The sequence below is a fragment of the Mauremys reevesii genome, linkage group 4 (assembly GCF_016161935.1).
Source record: "Mauremys reevesii isolate NIE-2019 linkage group 4, ASM1616193v1, whole genome shotgun sequence".
NCBI lineage: Eukaryota > Metazoa > Chordata > Testudines > Geoemydidae > Mauremys > Mauremys reevesii.
The window spans coordinates 93,499,210-93,522,233 of NC_052626.1; the positions used below are offsets into that span (position 1 = coordinate 93,499,210).

At 41.6% G+C, this 23,024-nt stretch overlaps 1 protein-coding gene across 9 annotated transcripts in view; it reads left to right on the forward strand.

The window, feature by feature from the left end:
• The window catches only part of SPON1 (spondin 1), a 416,250-nt gene that overhangs the window by 20,427 nt on the left and 372,799 nt on the right, over positions 1-23,024 (forward strand). For 6 of the 9 annotated variants that reach the window (XM_039539043.1, XM_039539048.1, XM_039539049.1 and 3 more), the window contains exons 2-3: positions 6,256-6,330; positions 21,199-21,373. The gene's annotated coding sequence lies outside the window, so the exon portion shown is untranslated. Of the gene's footprint in view, positions 1-4,867; positions 4,906-6,255; positions 6,331-13,961; positions 13,980-21,198; positions 21,374-23,024 lie in introns of those variants that run through there. The other 3 variants (XM_039539044.1, XM_039539047.1, XM_039539046.1) reach the window with 3 other exon arrangements.

Consider the following 23,024-nt stretch of genomic DNA (forward strand, 5'->3'; position numbering starts at 1 on the left):
TTTTTTACAAAATAATTCATGAAAAAGAAAATGACCCACAACATACAATAATTCCTTATCAAGCAAAATAAATACTTTTCTCCCCCAGGAAGACTGTTTTCTCTTGCTTTCTAATTTCATAACATCATAAGCAGCGTTAGGATTAATAACTGAGCAGGAAGGAAATGAATGAGTGAGATGGTTTGAGAGTGCAGTTTCAGAGGCAGATTTGAAACTTGGCACACAGCATCAATGAATGTCAGTGTCAGTTATTTGATATTTTTGGACCAACATTGTCTGAATTTCTCGTATCATATAGTTTGATGGACATGCATGCATTTTTCTTCCATCATATCTAATGCTCTTTTTGCATTAGGGATACACATGAATTGGTTTAATACAAGATAACTTGGGTGTCTGAAAGATATCCTGACACTCAGGAACCATTTACTTTGACATCAAGTGAATTCCAGTGGTTTAATCACACTACTGAAAGGTCGTGTTTCACTGTACTTCAGAGCAAGTACTACACAGAGGTCCTGCCACATAATGGTGGGATGCGAATCTTTTTCCTTGAGCACTTCCTCAGTATGCAGGCTGCATACAGCGAGGCTTCACAAGTTTCCAGGATGAAGGAATTCTCCATTCTCAGCTTGCATAACTGTAATCAGGGGCAGCTCTAGAAAGTAGGCTGCCCCAAGCAGCGCGGAGTGCTGCGCCGCCCTTCCCCGGTCCCGCGGCGGGTCCCCTCTTCCCGCGGCTCCGGTTGAGCTCCTGCCGGTATGCCTGCGGCAGGTCCACCGGAGCCCGGGACGAGCGAACCTGCCGCAGTCATGCCTGCGGGAGCTCAACCGGAGCCGCGGGAAGAGGGGACCCGCCGCAGTGTTGCCTGCAGCAGGTCCGCTCGTCCCGGGCTCCGGTGGACTTGCCGCAGGCATGCCGGCGGGAGCTCCACCGGAGCCAAATGCCGCCCCCCCGGGAAACGGCCGCCCCACGCGCCTGCTTGGCGCGCTGGGGTCTAGAGCCGCCCCTGACTGTAATGGAGCTTTTCTGTGGCTGGTACTGCTGTAAACCCTATGGCTGCTTATTCTTTGAAGGGAGGAAATTGTTCATGACCCACTCACCTGCACGCTGTTCTGTGCCTTCTGTGGCCAGGGGAAGGGGGAGTGTCCGATCTGAGAGACTATAACCCTTCATGGTTTGCATTTGTCTATCCCTGTCAATGTTTTTTAATGCAATAGTTCTTTCATCTCTGGATGTGCACTCTCACTTTTAGAGGATACTGTATTGCTAATTTAGGAAGACACTTTTGCAATTTTCAGAGATCAGTTACATTGTCATAAAAATTTGCACACACTTATACTTAACAATACTAAGCTGTCATACAAATCAATATGATATGCCTGGAAATGTCAAATGAACTCATTAAGGACTGTGATATTACATAGTGTCCCAATGAATCCATCAGACCTTTTTTTAACAATATTACTCCAATGTCATCCAGCATGGGCATATTATCAGTATCATATCACTTCAGTGTAATGCCAGATTTGCATGCTGAAGGTGTATTTTCCCCTCCTCCTGCATAAAGATCAGCATGCAACAATCTCCCATTATTACTGTCTGAATTTATGCACAAGAATTCCTATTCACTAAAAGGACAATGGAAGTCTAAAAAGTGCAAATAGACTACAGAGGTAGCTTTAGTGTCTGAATATGGCTTAGATAGCTTACCCAAACTGACTAGGAAGGGAAATAAAGCTTTCCAGATGGCCACTGCTGTTAAGTATAACAAAAAACTGCTGGAAGCTATAGATTTGTACACAAAATCTGACCCAGCATGTATTACTTATTCATAACTTATTTTTAGGACTTGATCCTGCTCTTTGGTACGAGAGCACGCTTCCCCACATTGTGTACCTTGGGAAATCAGCTATTGCATTCCCTCATATTTGCATAGTGAGCATTACTATAAGGAATATGGCCATGTGCCCAGATGCAGTGTCTTGGAGCAGATCTTATTGTTAACACCGTCACCATTTTAGAAATGTTTTCTACAAATCCATTACAAAAATGATATTTGGGAAGATATTTTTAATTATGTGCACTACCAAACCATAAAAACAGGCACTGTGAATTGCTTGTTTGTTTCTCTGCTACATCTCAACCAGCTCTAGATAGGTACTGCATTTCCCAATATAAATTTCTGATCTAATTAAACAGCCATAAGGGCACAAGGCATTTTCTGGGAAGCGAGGGAAGTGAAAACAATCTGGGAGGACCTGATGGCCACAGGCTATACCTTAGGCCATTAATCTTAGCCAGTCATCAAACCCTAGAATATGTTCTGTTTCAAGGTGGCTGCTGCTATTGCAATAGGAAGATGAAAATAAACAAAAAAACATACTTTTAGCATATTGGTATTTGGATTTTTTTTTATTGGGAACTGTAGTTTAAATAAGTATGTACAGGACGTTTCTAGAGAATTAATTCCCTATATCTCAGCCAGTTACACTGATTGAGTTAATTTCAGAGCATTCCATTAATCTTAAAATAGGAACTAATGACAGGAGTATGGTCAGTATGCATCTTGGATATCTTGCAGACCTAGCCTCTTGGGTGGATGAATGGTAACCAAAGCTCAATGTACCCAACAATGATAATGGTTTTAGTCCATTTTGTTGTTAACTTCTACACTCCCAGAGATCTATTGATTATAGCAGAGTGCTTCTATATTTGTCTTCAAAAATAACTACCTTAAAAACAGAGCCAATTAGGATGGTTATAGGATGCTTTTTCTTTACCCCAGTTTAATGAGATAGCTAACATAAAATATCTCACTGGACAAGGTAGTGTTGGCTGGGGGGAAATGGATGTATTAAGACTCTTCAAAACTGCCAATACTTTAAATTTTAAAGTTATTTAGGATCCGTTGCACAATCTGTTGTCACTCGTATTCAGTGCCCTGCTGCACGAAGTTGCTGTACAAGCAAAAAAGAAGATGCAGTCCCTGTTACAAATAGCTAACAATCTAATTTAAGACCTCATCAATTTAGTGTCTCAAACAGTACGAGAAAAGCAGGGAAGAAGGAGGGTAACAGTGAGAAGAAAACCTGGTTCCATAGGCTCGCTACATCCACTGCTTAGTTGTAATATTAAGATTAAGAAGGCTAAAGTCAGGAAATCTATCAGCCAAAGTTCTTGTAGTAGTGTTATCCTGGCACTTTTTTTTCCTGCTCTTGCTTTTCTTAGAGAGATGAGGTGGTGAGATATCTTTTATTGGACCAACTTCTGTTTGTGAGCTAGACAAGCTTTTGAGGTTACATAGAGCTCTTCTTCAGGTCTTCTTTTGACCCAAAGAAGAGCTCTGTGTAAGCTTGAAAGCTTGTCTCTCTCACAAACAGAAGCTGGTCCAATAAAAGACATTACCTCACCCACTTTGTCTCTCTCTAATATCCTGGGACAAACATGGCTACAACACTGCCTACTTGCTTTTCTTGTTATATAAGAACTGCAAATGTTTATACTGCTAAAAGCATGTAATAAAATATACAGGATGTGCTGTGCAAGGTGGCTGAGTCAATGTTTTTGCAGTGTCCTCTACCCTTGAACCTTCCTGAACTCTGCTTTCTTTGTCTCTCTCTTCATATTGCATTAATGTTGGTTTTATACATTTTATTAAAGGAGAATGAAGAAATGGAGCTCTGGAGATAGCTACTGTTTGCTATGGTTTCTCTGGTCTGTATAGATCTCCTTGTGTACAGCTCTTCTCATACTCAGTGCAGGGAAATGCTCTCCCTGTTGTGTGGACTGGGAATTTCCTTTTGAGTAAAACTTTTCTTGCACTCAGTGCATCCCTTTTGAATGGTATCCCCTCCTGTGTTTGATTCCTTGGTGTAACTGAACTGCTCCTTCAGCTGTAAAGTCAGGGCCTGTACATGGTCTCTCTACGGTGTGAATTTTCTGGTGTGTTTGGAAATCTCCTGTAATAGTAAAACTTCCCCCACATTCAGTGTGTGTGGATGGTTTATCTACTGTGTGGATTCTGTGGTTTTCTTGGAGATATTCCTATTCCACAAAGCTCTTCCCTTATCCAATGCATGTAAATAATTTTCTGGTGTTGGGTGTATTTTGAGAATCCCTCAGAAAATAGAGGTTTTTTTCTCATATACATTGCAGATATACTGTGTGTATTCTCTGATATCTATTAATCTCTACTATCCTAGTTAATCTTCCCCCCCCCCCCCACTCAGTGAATGTAAATCCAAGGCTACTGTGTGCTATAAGTAGATAGATTTTAGGTGTGACCTAGGGACATGAGAAGTAATAAAAATACTATTATTCCTTGTACTTTTATGGCATTTTTCAGAGTAAGATCTCAAAGCACTTTACAAAGGTGACTATGCTTTATAATGTACAGATTGGGTTCCTGAGGCACAAAGAGATAAAATTACTTCCGCAATGTGAGAAGCAGTAAAATACAACTGTCCCTTACCTAGCCCACTGCTTTACCCAGTGACCTGAAGGTAAAACTAGCAATTAACTGCCTGTACCATTCTTCCAGAAGTGAGAGAGTACCTCCTCACATATGAAGTACAGATTGTCTGGAAGGGTCAATAGCATATGAGGGTATATGTACAGACACTTCCAATCAGTAGCAGAAAGCTAAGCATGAGGAGACTTGGCAAAAGCTGTGCAGGGAAGCTGAGGGAGAGATTGAGTGGTGTTAGGGGTTTCTGTAGTCGCACAAAATTCTGTGTTTGGTAATAGAATGAAGGCAACTCTTTCTGTGGTTATTTACCATTGTCACATGGAAATAATTACCTGGCAGTGTGGGGTTTGTTTTTGTTTTTTAAGCTAATTTTCTGATACTGTGGCTTCTTTTCAGGAAATTTTACTAAGTGAGAATGATGTTCCAGCTCGCTGGTAAGTTAAAGTGTATGTGTAATAGGGTGTTGCAGAGAGTAGGCATTGTACTACCCACACAAGTTTAATTTCATGTAATGAATGGCATTTTTCTTACGGAAGAAGCAGCCAGGTTTTTTCAGGCACCAAAACCTGGTCCCATTACAGTCAGTGTGAGTTTTGCTATTGATTTTACTGGGTCCAGTGTTTGGGCCTGTACATTTTAGTAATTATTCATCCACAAAACAATAGCAAACCTGTTTTCAAAATGAGCATTCCCCAAGTGACAATTTTCCCTCTTAATGTGTTTCTAAATAATATAAAATCTTGTCATTTTCAGCTCTGAATGTGGCTGGGACAGTGTTGTAAGTAAATACCATCAAAAATCTGTTCAAAATTGACTCAGAAAAATCAGCAAACTTGCAATTAGAGATAGACAGGAGACAGAAGTACCCATCCAATCCACATGACACACTATGGATACTTTATAGCTCCAGTGGGTTCCTGAGTTTTCAGAGAAATAGTGTTACTTCATGACATACCACTCAGAAAGACAATGGGTTAGAGCCTGAGCACACAAAAAGCACTTGGCACTGCAGAACTTTAATATGGCTGTCCTACTGTATAATTTTAAGTATGTGAGAAGTCCCACTGAAACCAACAAAACTACTGTGACAGTCTGTATCTTTATGTACAACCCTTTTTCAAGACTATGATAACTTTTTGTACAAAGTGTGCCTTGTGAGGTATCACCGAAAACTGATTATTTGCTGATCATTATTGTCCTGGTAAAATATGTGTAGCAACATTGTATGTAAATTTATAAAATTCTACTGTATGACATTACTGAGATGTATTCCAAATTTAGAAAAGCAGTATAAACCAGGGGGGAGGCATAGCTCAGTGGTTTGAGCATTGGCCTGCTAAACCCAGGGTTGTGAGTTCAATCCTTCAGGGGGCCACTTAGGGATCTGGGGCAAAAATTGGTCCTGCTAGTGAAGACAGGGGGCTGGACTCCATGAGTTTTTGAGGTCCCTTCCAGTTCTAAGAGATTCATATATCTCCAATTATTACCTTATTACCTATTACCTCAAAGACAAAAGGCAAATTGATGCCTCAGTCAACTAAATCAAATGGATGATCACCTGGTTAAGTGGCCATTCTTTGACAGGAAAAAGAGTGTACATTTCTTGCTCACACCTTGGCAAAGAAGCATCTGGAGGTTCCTATCTCCACAGACTTTGTCTCCTGAACCCCAGCTAGAGATGATTCTCAAAGAAGAGGAAAAAGTATATGAATGGGGAATAGAGGCCCCAAGTTATTCCTCCTTTCTCTCTCTCTCTCCCTCCATGGCATCCACAACATCTGAAGAATAAAGGAAACAGGTTTGGACTGAGGAGGAATCCTGACTGAAAGATTCTGCCAGTAAAACTTCTAGAACATGTGGTGAGAGAGATCTTTGCTTTGAATTCACTTAGCTTGTTAAGTTAGTTATTAGTCACGTTTTACTTTCATTTTCTTGTAACCAACTCTGACTTTTAAGCCTCATGACTTGCAATCACTTAAAATCTATCTTCCTGTAGTTTTATTATTTTCTCTAAACCAGTGTGCTTGGGTTGAAGTGTTTGGGGAACCTCCATTTGGGATAACAGGGTTTGTGCATATCATTTTCTATTAAAAAAATCACACTTTATATGATCTTGTATAGCCCAGGACAAGCTGGGCAGTACAAGATGCACATTTCTGGGGGTAAGTCTGAGACTGGGAATTAGCCTATGCTGCAGTGTAATTCAAGGGGGGCTATACCACTCTTGCAGTATAATGAGGAATAATTTATATGCAAGGGGATAAGCTAAGCGAGGAAACATAGCTGTTGAGAAGAGATTTGGAGTTAGATGGAGAAGTAGAGGGAGTCCTTTCCAGATGGCAAGAGCTCCAGAAGAGACTCTTGTCTGGGTCAGATTCTGATCAGATTACTCTGAAGGCCTAAATCTCAAAAAATTGTATTGAAGTCAGTGGAGTTACTTTGGTATAACTGAAATAAGAGTCTGGTTCTGAGAACCCTCATGGAACACTTCTGCGGGAGGAAATCTAGATGTTCTGTGGGGTTGTGTAGCAGGAATCTAAGTCTCCTTAAATCTTATAGTTTGGAGTAAGAATTCTTCAGAAATGTCCTGTGCTCTTAAATTCTATAGGCATTTAGAAATACTTTCTATACACCCCTACTGGTTTCAACTCTATTATAGTCTGTAGGTTACCACCGTAGAGGTAAAAATTCACACCAATGGGCTGAAAGCCCACAAAGCCCTCTACATCAGTTAAGCCTGAGGACCTGTACCTTTGGGCTACATCAACACTAGGAGCTAGGGGTGTGATTCTCCTGCTTGTGCTAGCTCTCATCAAGCTAGCATGAGTACAAATGTACCCATGGTAGCAGCAGTAGAGGCATGGCTGAGCTGTGCTGACTACAAACTTGCTTGAAACCAGTGTGCACATACCCAGCATGGTTTAGCAGTGCCTCTGATGCACTACCCATGCTACTGTACCTACACTATTGTTTGTGTTAATGCTAGTTCAATGAGAGCTAGCATGAGTATGAGTACAGGAGCAGGGGAATCACACCCCCAGCTTGTAGTGTAGCCTTAGAGGTTTAGCTTCCAAGACAGGAAGTCTGCAGGAAGGGAAGCTACAGAAATCCATGTTCTGCTATGCAGAGATAACTGGGGAACTGCATCACCAAATGAGGATCTACTCCAAGCACCTTGGGCCCTGAATGAATATTGAATACAACAAGGTGCCAGAAGTAAATAGAAAATAACCTAAGTGGAAGAATGGAGCAGCTAAAAGCTCTACCAGACTTGAAAATATGCAAGACAACTGGAAGAGATTTAATTGTTCATGATATAAAGAGCACTAAGGTTTACACAGATGATGTTTTGATCTGGGGAAGAACAATAAAAGAGCATGACCAGAGACTCCAAGCAGCTTTAGAAAGCATCAGAGCTGCTGGGCTAATTAGTAAACAAAAATGTAAATTCTATGTAACAGAAATAACACTTCTGGGGTGGGGAGAGTTAACACAGCAAAGTATACAGATAGATCACAGCCAGGTTGAAGCCATCTACAACATGCCTGCTCCAACAGACAGAGAAGGGGTACAAAGATTCCTTGGAATGGTGAACTTTGTAGGGAAAACTGTTAAATCCTTGGGGCAGCCGGCGTAGGAAGCAATCACTTGAAGCCAGAGAGCAGGCAGCTAACCAAAACCTCCATTTTATTTACAGACACAGAGAGCTCACTCAGCCGGTCGAAACCGGTTGAGCTAACCCATAATAATCTAACTCAGTTGCCATAGCAACAAAAACCATGACAACCAAATACACAACATATTCCTCCCCCCCTAATAAGAACATCCCCTAAATAAAACACACACTAGACTAGAGAAGGAGGGTAGACTGCCTCCATTCCCGGCTAAACCCTGGGGATTATTTTGCCCCATAACCGTGGGTTCACCCTAGCTAAAGATCCAGCCGATGAGGAGGCCTTCTGTCTCTAGGTGGATTACGGTGAACTTCTGGTGTTATTGCACCTGAAAGCACTAGGGGCTCAGGGTCCGCAGCACGAACAGGTGAGGAGGTGGTATCAGCTCGTGCTGGGCAAAGGGGTATCTCAGCCACCGGCAGTAATGGAGGAGAACAGTCAGAAACAGGTGACTCGTGATTCGGTCCCTCACCAGAAGAGGTGAAGTCAGACCCCTCACCTGCAGATGGGTCCTGAGGACTGGCATGACCTGGCAACAGCTGATCTACATGTCGCCGCCAGGTAAGATTCTCTGCAGTCCGGACTGTGTAGGAAACAGGTCCTGTTTGAGTGATGACTGTGGCCGGAACCCATTTAGCTCTGGAAGTATAATTCCGAGCCAAAACTGGCTGTCCTGGGCTAAAGGTTCGGTCTTTTGCTCTGGGTGCCCGTCTGATGACTTGATATTGCTGCTGATGTTGCACAATTTGTCGGGGTTCAGAAGGTTTCAGCAGATCAAAGCAAGTGCGCAGCTGTCGTCCCATCATTAGAAAGGCCGGAGATGCGTGGGTCGTAGCATGAGGTGTGTTTCTGTAGGAAAGTAAAAAGGTATCCAGACGCTTTTGAATGGAGTGTTGTCCCCTTGCTGATTTCAAAGCGTTTTTCATTGTCTGCACAAATCTTTCAGCTAATCCGTTGGTGGACGGATGATATGGTGCTGACGTGATGTGGTGTATCCCATTTGCCTTCATAAAATTTTGAAACTCCTGAGAAACGAACTGCGGTCCGTTGTCGCTCACAAGTTGTTCTGGCAGACCAAAACGACTAAAGAGTCCTCGTAGTTTTTGGATAGTACTCTCTGCCGAAGTGGACTGCATTATAGAGACTTCTGGCCATTTAGAATGGGCATCTATTGCCACCAAGAACATGCTTCCTTCAAGGGCCAGCAAAGTCAACGTGAATACGTTGCCACGGGTTTTCAGGCCAGTCCCATGGGTGTAGGGGTGCCCACTGGGGTGCATTCCTCACACCCTGACATGACATACAAGCTTTTGCCTTCTCTTCAATAGCGCTGTCCAGTCCAGGCCACCAAAAATAGCTTCGTGCAATTTCCTTCATGCGCACTATTCCACAGTGACCGGAATGTAACTGTTCTAACATCTGTGATCTCAGTGGTGGTGGAATAATGACACGTCTCCCCCACAACAAACAACCAGATTGGACCGATAACTCCGTCCGCTTGGACATGTAGGGAACAAGGTCGGATGAGACCGGAGAGGTTTGTCGAGATTTTCCATGCATCACCAGGTCCATAACGTGGGACAATACTGGGTCAACGCGAGTTGCCTTCTTTATCTGAGTAGCAGTGATGGGTGTATTCTCTACCTGTTCAAAGTAGAAGATTTCCTTTTGGGCACTATCTCGGTGTTTGACCGGCAAAGGCAACCTTGAGAGGCCATCTGCATTGCCGTGCAGAGTGGATTTCCAATATTTGATTTCATATGTGTGTGCTGAAAGTAACAATGCCCAACGTTGCATACGACTAGCAGCTAATGGGGGAATGCCTGTGTAGGGTCCAAAAATTGATGTCAGAGGTCGATGGTCTGTGAGAAGAGTAAATTTTCACCCAAACAGGTACTGATGAAACTTTCGAATTCCAAAAACAATTCCTAATGCCTCACGTTCGATTTGGGCGTAGTTAGTTTCTGCTTTGCTTAGAGTGCGTGAAGCAAAAGCAACAGGTCTCTCTTCTCCTGAAGGCATAATATGTGACATGACTCCATAAGGGGAGGCATCGCAGGCCAATTGCAGTGGTAAGGATGGATCAAAGTGCGTTAGAACTTCAGAATTTAGCAGTGCATCCTTAGCTTTGTTAAACGCAACATCACAGGCTTCAGTCTACTTCCAGGCCTTGTTCTGCCCAAGGAGCTCATGAAGTGGTTTTAGCAGTGTGGCTAACTGTGAGATGAACTTTCCATAATAGTTCAGGAGTCCTAGAAACGAGCGCAGCTGGCTTACATTTCGAGGTGGGGGAGCCTCCACAATAGCTTTAACTTTTGCAGGGGCCTTATGAAGACCTGCAGAATCAATGATGTGTCCCAAATATTCAACAGAGGGCTTGAAGAATTCACACTTGTCTTTGCGAACTCGTAGGCCATACTCTTCCAGTCTTTGTAGGGTAGCCTCTAAATTCTTTAAGTGATCTTCTTCATTTCTTCTAGTGACCAGGATATCATCCAGATAGCACTGAACTCCTGACAAGCCACACAAGATCTGGTCCATAGCCCTCTGGAACAGGGCGGGAGCAGATGTTATTCCGAAGGGTAGGCGACAGTATTGATAAAGCCCCTTATGAGTCACAATAGTCAACAGCTCTTGGGACTTTTCATCGACATGCATCTGTAAATATGCTTGACTCAGATCAATCTTACTGAACTTTTGTCCCCCAGCCAGGCCTGCGAAGAGGTCATCGATGCGGGGAAGCGGGTATTGCTCTGCACACAACACTGGGTTGACAGTGACTTTAAAATCACCGCAAATCCGGAGAGAGCCATCTTTCTTCACGATTGGAACGATAGGAGTGGCCCATGAGCTATGGGTAACTGGTATTAGGACTCCATTGGTGACCAGGCGCTCCAGGTCTGCTTCAACTTTTGCCTGATGGCATATGGCACAGTTCGGGCTTTCAGATATTTTGGTGGACTGTCAGGTTTAATGTTCAATGTCACAGTGATTCCCTTCATACTTCCCAAATCATCTCCAAAAACAGCAGCATGTTTCCTTAGAATAGGGGTTAGACTGGTTTCTTCTTTAGTCATCCGGTGCACTTCTGCCCAGTTCAGTTGCATCTTCCCAAGCCAAGACCTACCCATTAAGGCTGGGTAGTCACCTCTCACCACAAACAGTGGCAATTTAGCTGCCTGTCCATTGAGCTCCACCTTAACATCAATAGTGCCCAACATGGGCACAGCTTCACCTGTATACGTCTTCAGAACAGTTTTTGTTGCCTTAAGCGGAAGATGCTGTAGCTTTTCCTTATACACAGTCTCAGGAACCAGCGAGACAGCTGCACTGGTGTCTAGTTCCATGCGTATAGGTTTGCCCTCCAATAAAGGGGTTACCCAGTATTCATGTGAGCCCGCTGCCAAAGACAAAACATGCAGTGGCACTTCCTCTTGTGAGGAGGTGTCACCTTGATCATCCTGGGTCTGCTCTAGGGTATGCAAGGTTCCTCTTTTTGTCGGCCAGACCACAGGCCTCTTTCTTTTGTTTACAGGCATACTCAATGTGTCCCTTTTTGCCACAGTGTCGACACACCAGGTCCTTACACCAGCATTCTGATGCCTGGTGACCCAGCTTACCACAGCGGTAACATTCTTGACTCTGCACCGTTTTGTGGGTCAGTTCTTGTGACACTTTTTGCACCCTAGGGGATGCACCGATGTATTGTGCCTCCCTTGTAGCCAGTTCCATGGAGACAGCAATATCAACAGCCTTCTGTAATGTAAGCTGAGCCTCTGTCAGTAGGCGCTTCCGTATAGCTTCACTGCAGAGGCCACACACTAACCTGTCACGCAGGGCATCATTTAACATCTCTTTAAATTCACAGTGTTCTGCTAGCTTTTTTAAAATGGCTACAAATTGTACAACTGTTTCATCTTCCTTTTGGTCTCTTTTGTGGAACCTATATCTTTCAGCAATTACCAGTGGTTTTGGGGAGAAATGAGACCCCAGGATTTCCACAATGTCACTGTAAGATTTAGTCTCAGGCTTAACAGGGTGCAGTAAGCTGCGTAGCAGAGAGTAGGTTTTAGCCCCTACAACAGTTAAGAATATTGGCACCTTCTTCGCTTCTGTAATGTCATTTGCAATCCAAAAAGCTCAAAACGCTCAGTATACACATGCCACTGCTCTGTATTCTCATCAAAAGGCTCCAGGGGCCTGGTCAGAGTAGCCATGATTTTTAGTTTCACTTTCACAGTCAGTGCAAACAAGCAGCTTTTTTTGTTTGTTTGTTCTTTACCTTGACTTCTACTTCCTTCTGTTACTGGAGCAGCACCAGGATCCCACCCTCGTCGCCAGTGTTAAATCCTTGGGGCAGCCGGCGTAGGAAGCAATCACTTGAAGCCAGAGAGCAGGCAGCTAACCAAAACCTCCATTTTATTTACAGACACAGAGAGCTCACTCAGCCGGTCGAAACCGGTTGAGCTAACCCATAATAATCTAACTCAGTTGCCATAGCAACAAAAAACATGACAACCAAATACACAACAAAAACAATGTCTGATCCATCTACTCCAAGCAGTAACCTGAGCATATTACTGTGCAACGCTGTCCAATGGACCTAGAGAAGGAGTTAATTAAAGAAGCACCAGTCCTGAGATACTATGACAGCAAGTGCAAAACTAAGTTGTCCATGGATGCTTCAAAGGAGGATAGTGTCACAGTCCTCTTACAATCGTATGGTCCAACGTGGAGACCAGTGACTTGTGTGTCATGGGCACTAATAAAACAGAGTATCAGTATGTTCAAAGAGAGAAGGAGGCTTTGGCCTTAGTCCAGGGGTAAAAATCATTTAATCTCTTCATTTATAGGAGGCCCGTGATAGCTGAAACTGACCACAAACTACCTATTGCCATTGCCAAAAGGGGCCTGGCAAGTAGCCCCCCAAGAATAGAATGATTATTTTTTCACTTACAAATGTATAATTTGTAAATTTAATGCAAATGTGAGAGGGACTTGGTGGTTGCAGACATGCATTCTAGAGTATTTGACAAAAGTGCAATGGAGCACAGTCCAGAGCAACAACTCAGGATGAAACCCTGCAGCATGTTCTCAACCCCTATCACCAATTCAGGGGGGGAAGCGCTCCGTTCCAAATGGAATTTTATTTAAAGATTCCAGGGTGGTGATCCCTAAAATACTACAGGAAAAATATATATTAAAAGGATACATTAAGGCCATTTAGGAACTGGAATATCAAAGAAAAGGACTGGAGAGGTTTTATACTGGCTTCAAATGAGCAGCAACACTGAGGAAGTTGTTAAGGCTTGTCACGTCCACCAAAAATACACACCAAGTCAAGCAAAAGAGCCTATGCTGGTGGAACAGGAAAAATTGGCCTCCTGGAGCAAAATAGGAATAGATTTGTTTATGTTGAGTGGAAAAAACTATATACTCATTGAAGACTATTATTCTTGCTTCCTTTAGAGAACCTTACTAGAAGCTACCTCAGCTAAACAAGTGACTGTGCATGTCAAATCTGCTTTTTGCTAGACATATACCTGACATAGTCATCTGACAATTGGCTATAGTTTAGTGGGCATGGGTTTAAGAAGTTTGCAATGAAGCCCAGGTTTAGATATATAACCATTAATCCCCATTATCTGCAATTCAGTGGGTTGGTAGAAAATGGTGTTAAAATATAAGGGGATACTGAAAAAAAGCTGTGAAGTCAGACTTGATCCATACTTAGTATTGTTAAATTACAGGATGGCATCAATGAAATGTCACCTGCAGACATTTTATTTAACTGAAAACAGAGGACAAGAATGTCTGAAATGAGAGAAGCTGATGTAAGTGTCACTGGGAATTTGCAAATGTATAAAGAGACAGATAAAGCTAAACAAAAAAAGCAATATGATTTGGGTTCCCAGGAGCTGCCACCATTTAGTGAACATGACACAGAGCATATCTGTAATGGGAATCAGTGATCGCAAACAGCAGTGGTGTCATATGGGGTTGTCCTGTGTGCAGTCTTATGAGGTTGTTATTCCAGACAGGCTTACACTGAAGAGGAATTAGAAACACTCCCAGAAGGGAGGGAGATAAGGGGCAATGAGTTTGCTTTTTTGCCAGAGAAGCTCTCAGGCAACAACCACAAGGGAACAAGACAACCAAGCCCCAAGATATAAGACTTAGAACAAAGGGACTTGCCACCTCTTAATAATCATAGTACTGATATTTCAAGGGAAACCCAGAAATCCAAGTGATAGTACAAGACATCTCAGAGGTTAATTGAACACTGTTATTACATTTAATTAGTAGGTTGATTGTTAGCATTTGAATTGTCTGTTGTATCAATGTTGTTTATTAAGTGATGATGGTGGCAAGTTTTGGCTGGGACAGGAAGATGTTGTATTGGGAACTGTATCTTTAAGTGGTTTAGCTTCCCAGACAGGAAATTTGTGGGAAGGGCACTGCAGAAGCCCATTTTTGGTTATGCAGGGGCAGACGGGGAACTGTGTCACTGAATAAAGAGGATCTCTTTCAAGCCACTTGAGCCCAGAGTGATTCCTGAACACTACAATGGCCATATAGGGTTCTGCTGGCTCAAAGGCCACATGGGAGTGCTTCCAACCCCCCCAAATGCCGGGGAAAAGGTCTCTAAACCAGCTCTACGTCCGATAAGAAAATGATTGTGGATGATTCCAAGTATCCTCTGAATATTGTCTGACATTTGTCTATCCTTAATTAATCCAGTTTAATCTGGATTTATATAAGATGAGAGCATGAACTGCTCTTGGCGAGTGAGTATTTTTGTAAAATCTTTGTTGTGATTCAACGGTTATATGGTCCTAGAAGAAGCACATGGAGGGACATGATAGAAATAGGCCAGGAAAAAGACCCTGGATTGAAATGTATCCAAATCCAATGGTCTCAGGAAACCTGTGAGAGCAGTGCATAGTGGCTATGAAGCAATAGCCTATATTCTAGCCCAAAGGCAGCAGCTCTGCACACTGGCCCTTGATTTTTGGGGGCAGGGCGGATTTCTCCTCTCCTTTGCTGCATACACCACCTGAATAGAACCTGAATATTGGGACTGTATGGGGATGGAGTGAATTTCACCCAAAAGGAACTTCTCTGCAAGAGCTAAGGCTATTTCCACTTGCGAAGCATTTCAAATACACTTTCCAGACAAGAATGTATATACTGTTTTGAAATGCAATGCAACATGTTTTCTAAGGCAAACGTTTATAAGCAGTGGTGAAAAGTCTGTATTGTACTGCGTCAAGCAAGTACAGATTGTCACTTCCAGTTGCCAAGGGCGAACACAACACAGTGTCAATGTTGCAGAGGTCAGGAAGATGAGTGTCACCATTGTACTTTTCTAAAAGGCTGTAGGTTTTCTTAAAAACAAACAAGCCCTTCCCCCATAAACATCATCAGTACACACTATTATGTGTGCAGAGCAAAACTAGATTGAATCGTTCTATGAGAAGAAATCCTGCAGCGTTAAAGGCGTGAAATTCTATTTTATTCAGATCACAAAAGCTTTGTGGTTAGACTGTTAAACTGTGAGATGGAGGAAGCATGAAAGCTAAAGGAATATACATCTCCAGCAACTTAGATTTTGCATAGTTCAACATATTAAAAATATATTTGCCCACCCCACTCAATGAAATACTTATAAAGAATAAAGCTCCCTTAGCTATAGACAATCTGATTTTCTGAGACCTATAGTAAAGATTATTTTCTACTACAAAATTACCCTTGCAATCAGGCAGGAGGGAAACTATCAAGTTTATGGCTTTGTTTACAGGGTAGAAATAAGTATTACTCTGTTTGTATACTAATTATGTGGAAATACATGCTATTTATCTCTTATAGGCTACGTAGTAATTTTGCATTACCATAAAATTAAGAAATTGTAATGAGTATTTATGTCCTCTTTAAAGTATTATTTAATTTATGGGTATTTACTTTACTATTCCACTGGCAATTTTTTCATCTCTGCTGATTAATTTTTTGCACACAGATTAGCCAACTGGGAAACTCAAGTTCAAGAGAGAGATGAGGATTCTGAGCATTTGCCAAACAGTTATTTGTGTTGGATACAAACAGTGTCTGGGATTTAAGGTGACACAAGCCCAATGTGCATACCGAACTCTGCGTTGGCTAGTGTACAGAGCAGTTTTAGTTGATGATTGTCCTGACCTGAGCTGAGTGATTCAGCTGCAGATCTGGAGGATGTTAGTACTGCCTCGATTGAAAGACAGTGGATTACTTTGTGTCTTGGTTAAGTTTCAAGAACATTTCTATAGAGAGGGGTGAATAGTGCAAAATAATAGTGTGGATATTTATTTTGAAATTTTTTTCAAGTTTGTTTCAGCTATGTCTAGATTGCTTTTGCCTTTGGTGAACAATTAAATGACAAAGTTCAACTGGCTTGTATATTTACAGAAAATTAATTTCAAAGCTGTTTCTATTCACAAACATTGAATGTTATATTTGCTCATATGAGTATTTTCCCCGTAGCCTCCTGAATTCCTCTCTTAACTCCATGACTCTTACTATTCCCACTTCTGATATATTTAAAGAATGATTGCTCTTCATTCCCTTTTAGCCCTCTTAATTTCCACTTTACGTTTTGCCTGCCATCATTTATGTTCCTTACTACTGGCTCACTGGGGCTGGATTCTGACTTTGGTTTAGGCATGAGCTTTGAGGCTCAAACAATTTGGGTTCAACTTCAGCTATGCCACAGATTTCCTTTGTGACCTTCAGTAAGTCACTTAATCTCTCCATGCCTCAGTTGCCCATCCTGTAAAATGGAGGTCATACCATAGTCTTTGTCCCACCCTTTGTTTGTATTAGCTCTTACCATGTGTAGATACAGCATCAAACACACTGCGTTCTCAGTCTCTGCTGGGGCTCCTAGCCATTATTATACTGTAAACATTAACAATACTTGTTTGACTCAAATAACCATTATAATCTTGCTATGCAATATTGCCATACCGTTTCTTCTTACATTTCTTTGTCTGTATTTGTTTAAGGGGATACATACCTTCCGAAGTTCAATTATGGTACAGTTTGCTTAAATAGCTTCTATGCTGAGTCAACACATTTTAACTTCCTCACTTTCCATTTTCGGGTCTGTTTGACTAACTTCCTCATTATTTTATAAATCCCTTTTCTAAAGCTGCATGTTGTAGTGTTAGTTTTTTGTATTCTCCCTTCTTCAAAGATAGTGAATTGAATTATACCATGGTCACTGTTGTAGCTTAGCTATAGTTTCTTCTTCAACCTGTGTATTCCTTAAGACTATGTCAAGAATAGCCTCTGTTTCTGTGTGCTCTGAAACTAATTGGTCTAGGAAGCAATTGGTTAATGTGCAAAGAAATTGTTTCTTGAATGATTGCTCCAGTATTACATTTCCCCAGTTTATATGCTGGCAGTTGAAGTCACATCTTATTACTGTTGCCTATTTGAGCTCCCTCACCATTGTGCAGTCAAAAGCTCTTTCCTGATCAGGAAGTCAGTAGAATGAGACTATAAGTATATTTGTATTATGACTCTGGGATTTGTACGGTCCTGAGTGGCCCTTATTTGATAATGGGAACCATAGTACTTGACCTATATTTAAGGATTGCAACTGCTTGTCTCTCTTTAGATTCTTTACTTATTTGCATTGTTGAACTACATAATGAAAATCAGAATAATAATGCATTTTCTCTCTGTGAACACCACTTTTCATTAAGCTTTATTGAAGTTTAATCCAATTTATGGTCTTTCACATCCAGGTCCTAATGCTGACATTTTTCACTTTTGCTTTTCATACTGTGCTCGAAACATCCAGAAAATACAAGAAGCTGGAGTTAGATGAGCAGAGGAGGAAGTAGAACAATCAAAGTTCTCCTACCACAGTGAACTTCTGCTACAAGTTTATTTGTGTTTCCTTACTGCTTTGGTGTGTTGAGTAACATTAGAACAATTATAACATTCCTTTATCTAGAGCAGGGATCAGCAACCTTTGTCACGTGGCCCACCAGGGTATGCCCCCTGGCGGGCTGGTTTGTTTACCTGCCATGTCTGCAGGTTCGGCCGATCGCGGCTCCCACTGGTTGCGGTTCACCATTCAGGCCAATGGGGGCTGTGAGAAGCTGCAGCCAGCACATCCCTTGGCCAGCGCCACTTCCCGCAGCCCCCATTGGCCTGGAACAGCAAACTGCGGCCAGTGGGAGCCACAATTGGCTCAACCTGTGGACGCAGCAGGTAAACAAAGTGGCCCAGCCCACCAGGGGGCTTACCCTGGTGGGAGCATGACAAAGGTTGCCAATCCCTGATCTAGAGTCACTTTTGACAATGTACAATCTCTACATTATAAAGGAACCACAACAGAATAATAAAATGAGAGGCAGAAACTAGTCCATCCTCCTGTCCATGGTGGATTTCTCCCATCAGTATAGAAATTGGGGTAGTAAAACATACCCATCTATTAGTAGTAGCAGCAGCAGCAGTAGTAATAAACAACTTTGAGATCTACACATGAAAAACACTCTATGTGCCTAACTATCATTACTGTTATAACATCACCATTCAGTTCTTTGTCTAGTCTCAGTTTAAAGTTCTCTAATGATGGAGTGGCCACTACTTTCCTTAGCAAAGACTATTCCATGGTCAAATACATTTCACTACTAGGAATTTTTTCCTGATATTCAGCCTACGTGTATCTTTGGATAATGTCATTCCCTTACTCCTAATTAGTACCTCCTTGTAATGCCTTGAAGCTATTCTTCAGGCTCTTCGTGTGTGCCTCCTGAGAAGTGTTTAATGCCCCTGACTACCACCTTGCAGTTCTCTCATAGTCTTCATCTACATATTCATCTTTTTAAATCTTTTCCCCATAAACCAATTCTTCCAGCTCCCTTGATCATTTTGGTTTTGTTCTCTGATATTTTCCTGGCAGTTTGCCAACATCTTTCTGGTGTTCAGGTGCCCAGAACGGAATGACATTTCTAGACACAACCTCATAAGAGTTGCAGAGAGAGTGTGACTATGTTCTCCTTGCTCAGTAACATGAAGCCTCTGTGAATTAGCCTCAGATTGCATTGACTCCTTTGACACCAGACTGCATTGCAAGCTCTTCTCCTGAAACATCACTACTGCAAAAAGGCAAATGAAAAGGCCTTGAATAACCATGAAACATTTTATAAGGGAGTCAGCAGATCTTGTGGTTTCCATTTCTAGCCTCAGCCTTTTAGCCATCTTCTAACCTGTTATGGCCTTTTCCCAGCTATTATTAAGCCACTCCTTAAAGAGAGGAAAGCCTTTTAAAAACCAATGTAAAAGATATGTGGCTTTCTCCATGAGTATAATCCCACTGAGGCACTAGCTCTGGCAGCAATGCTGAACTTCTGGTATGCATTTGTTTAACGTTCAGTATAGCAGTTCCTAAAAATGTCATTGCATACCCATGGTTCACTGCAGTGTGCTTTGGGCACTGCTGGCAATGGCATTTGAACACTACCTGGTGTGTTAACAGGCAGGTAGATAAAGCAGGTACCCACAAAAAGGCACAGGGAGAGGGTATAATTTAAACTTCTTTAAACTCAAATTGGCAGGCATGACGTCAAATTCTTTTAACCTGTGCCATAAAACACAACAATCATGTAATTGGTGGGATTATGGTTTGTGTGTTTGATATGTGAACAGGTTTTGGTTTGTTTTTAAATACAAAATGATATTCCTCTCATGTATATTTTGGTTAAAATATCAACCTTTTTGCTCTTGGGTATTTAGACTGTGTCGTTGCTGGCATTTTCTATATGTCCGTGCCAATATTTGAACAGAACAATGAACTATTAGTAGAGCTACTGTGTACATAATGATGAAAGGTGGGGGATTGATTGCACGTTGCTATGGCAGTAAAGCAATCACTTTGAGAATTGTGCTCTCTCTCTCTCGTATTATGGTAACAATGATGCACGTTAGCTTTTTGTGGAACAGCTTCAAATAGAAGCTTAACAGGAAAGAACTTGGAAAAACGTTATCAAAAGTGGAGAATTATTTTCGGTTTTTTTCCCCTCAAGAATTATCTTTTCAATCCATCCACATCATCATTGTGAAATATAGTAGCTCAGAACCCTTCTTTCTTTTCCAGTTCAGTAAGTACTTGCACCTTTAATTTTTCCCTTTACAAAAAGGGATTATTTTTTCAGCTTTCACAAAACCAAAGATGTGAAAAGATATTTTCTTCCTTGAAAGATAATCTTTCACGTGCTTTGTTCAATACAAATTTTAGGAAATGCCAACATTCTTAGTCACAAGGTGAGTTTTTTTTTTCTTCCAGATGTGTCCACCATATCCTAAAAAACGCATTATTCAAAACCCTATTTTAATCCCAGGGGATAAATCTGCTTTCTTATTCATGTTTGTTGCTAGGATGCTATTTAAAGGGTACATTACCATTATGGAATCTATTGGTTTACGTGATCTAAGTCCTATTGTAATCTTTTTGGCCATCAGCATGACCTCTTAACCCTTTGTGGTTTATATACCAGACTTTGATGTTGAAAATGTCATAAGTATTCCTTAACTTACTGCTGAGATCCAATCTTACCTCTTTACAGCATGGATGAAGTGGAACAAAGTGATATTACTTTATGTACCTTAGCACAACTTTGAAAAATTTTACTTGCTTGCTTAACTAGAGGAGTTTTTAGGGGGGTCGGGAGAGAATGGATAAGTAAAATATCCATATAATTTAGTTTTCCATCATTCTCATTGTGGTAATAAAAGTGTGTGAGCAGATTTTGAGCCTGGCTGAGTGCATTTAAAGATGATTTTGTAAGGCTTCCTTAGAATGTTCCACAATGTGTCTTAGAGGACACACATGGGTTGCACTGAAGAAATTACATGGGTAAACAGGTTTGGATAAAATAAGAATCAAAGTAACCGTCACCTAAACTTGAGCTGAAACTGAACTGGCTGATTTTTAGAATTTCAAAAACATTTTAGTTAACTTTTATTTCCATTATTTTTCATTTTACTATAAATTTCTGCTTTCAGGTATCAGCTGTGACTGGAAACAGCAGGGCCAACATAATGTGAGAGGCTGTTCTGGTGGTATTTCCACTTCAGTCAGAAGAAGGAAGACCTAAAAATCTCATGAGAAGACCTATTGTTATTCCAGGCAAGCTTTGTAGGAAATCAAGAAACATGAATAAGCAACCAAAAAATTGAGGTATTTATATGAATGGAAACTTCAGGTCTTCAGCACTAATCACCTGGCAAACAACATTAAGCTGTCAGACACTTTTTTTGTTTCTTACTGTATGATTTCAGAATCAAGAGACACATGTAAAAGTTTTTGGTAAATCCTTTGAGATTCTGCAGATCAGAAATCTAACATTATATTTAAAAGAAAATGGGATTTACAAATCAAGTGCTGAGTTTTCAGGACAAGGTTGCAGGCTTTGTCACTCCATAACATTCATGTAGTGCTTTAAGCTCTCAACACTATTGTGAGGTAAGTAAGGTGCAATGGTCCGGATGTGCAAGGGATTTAGGCACCTAAAGATGTGGATAGGTTTAGTTGCTTTTGTAAATCCCACTAGATGCCTAACTCACATTGAAAGTCAGAAAATCCTACTAGGTTCCTACCTGTATCTTTAGGCACTTAAAATCCTTTTGAAAATCTGGCCCACAATGTATAGGTCTAACTTCACTCCACACTGAAATTCAGCCACCTTTAGGGTGGACACTGCAACTCCTTAACAACGCACAGCAACAGTATGAAATAATTAGGATACGACAGTAAGAAGAATATTGTTTACATTTGAAATTGCAAAGGAAATATAGGTAGGCGGATTAGAATTTGGCGAGGATGTGTTAGATACCACCAATCTCTATGTTATGAATAGTTCCTTGAGATGTTTAATGATCCCAGCTGGGCAGACCTCTGGTTTTACCTCTCATGTGAAAGACAGCACCTCCAGTAGCACAGTGTCCTCTAACACTGTGACACTGTGCTGGTGCACTGACTCTGCATTGATTCAAAAGAAGAATGCCCCCTACTCTGACTCATTAACACCACTTCCTGCAGCAACTAAGTGTTTCGTGGAGATCTCCATGCTTTAGATTACAAGAGCTGATGAAATAATAGTGCTAGGTTTTGTGCATGCAAAACTCTTAGTTAAATGAAGGAACCACTTGCCTGTCATCTTGACTGGGGGTAAATTACTGCACTGCAATATTACTAATAATGAAAGGGAGATTATTGGATCTACTCAGGCTTTTTATTCCTGATTCTTCTATTGTAACCTGGACAAGAATATCCTGTTGTGGATAAAAGGACAGAGAAGCTAGCCTGAAAAAAGAAAATGTGTGAGAGTTGAAGTGAGAGAGAATTTTCCAAACAGGGTGCTTATGTCAATTGTGTGTCTGACTACAGTGTGCAGAACCAGTGGTAGTTGAATATTGCCGCCTTTGCCTTCTGGCTTAGAAGCAACATAGAATCCTGTTTAATGTGCCTTATGTTCTGTGAAAGAGGATTGTACCCTGCACACTCAGAGGGAAGGCCTCAATAACCTAGAACAGGGGTTCTCAATCTTTTTCCTTCTGAGGCCCCCGCCAACATGCTATAAAAACTCCATGGCTCACAACTACCATTTTTCTGAATGTAAGAGCTAGGGCCAGCATTCGGGGGAATCCGGCAGGGCAGTTGCCCGGGGCTCCATGCCACAGGGGACTCTGCGAAGCTAAGTTTCTCAGGCTTCAACTTCAGCCCCGGATGGTGGGCCTTGGGTCACTGGACTTCAGCTCCTTGTGGTGGGGCTTTGGCTTTCTGCCTTGGTCCCAACAAGTCTAATGCCAACCCTGGTTGATGGACCCCC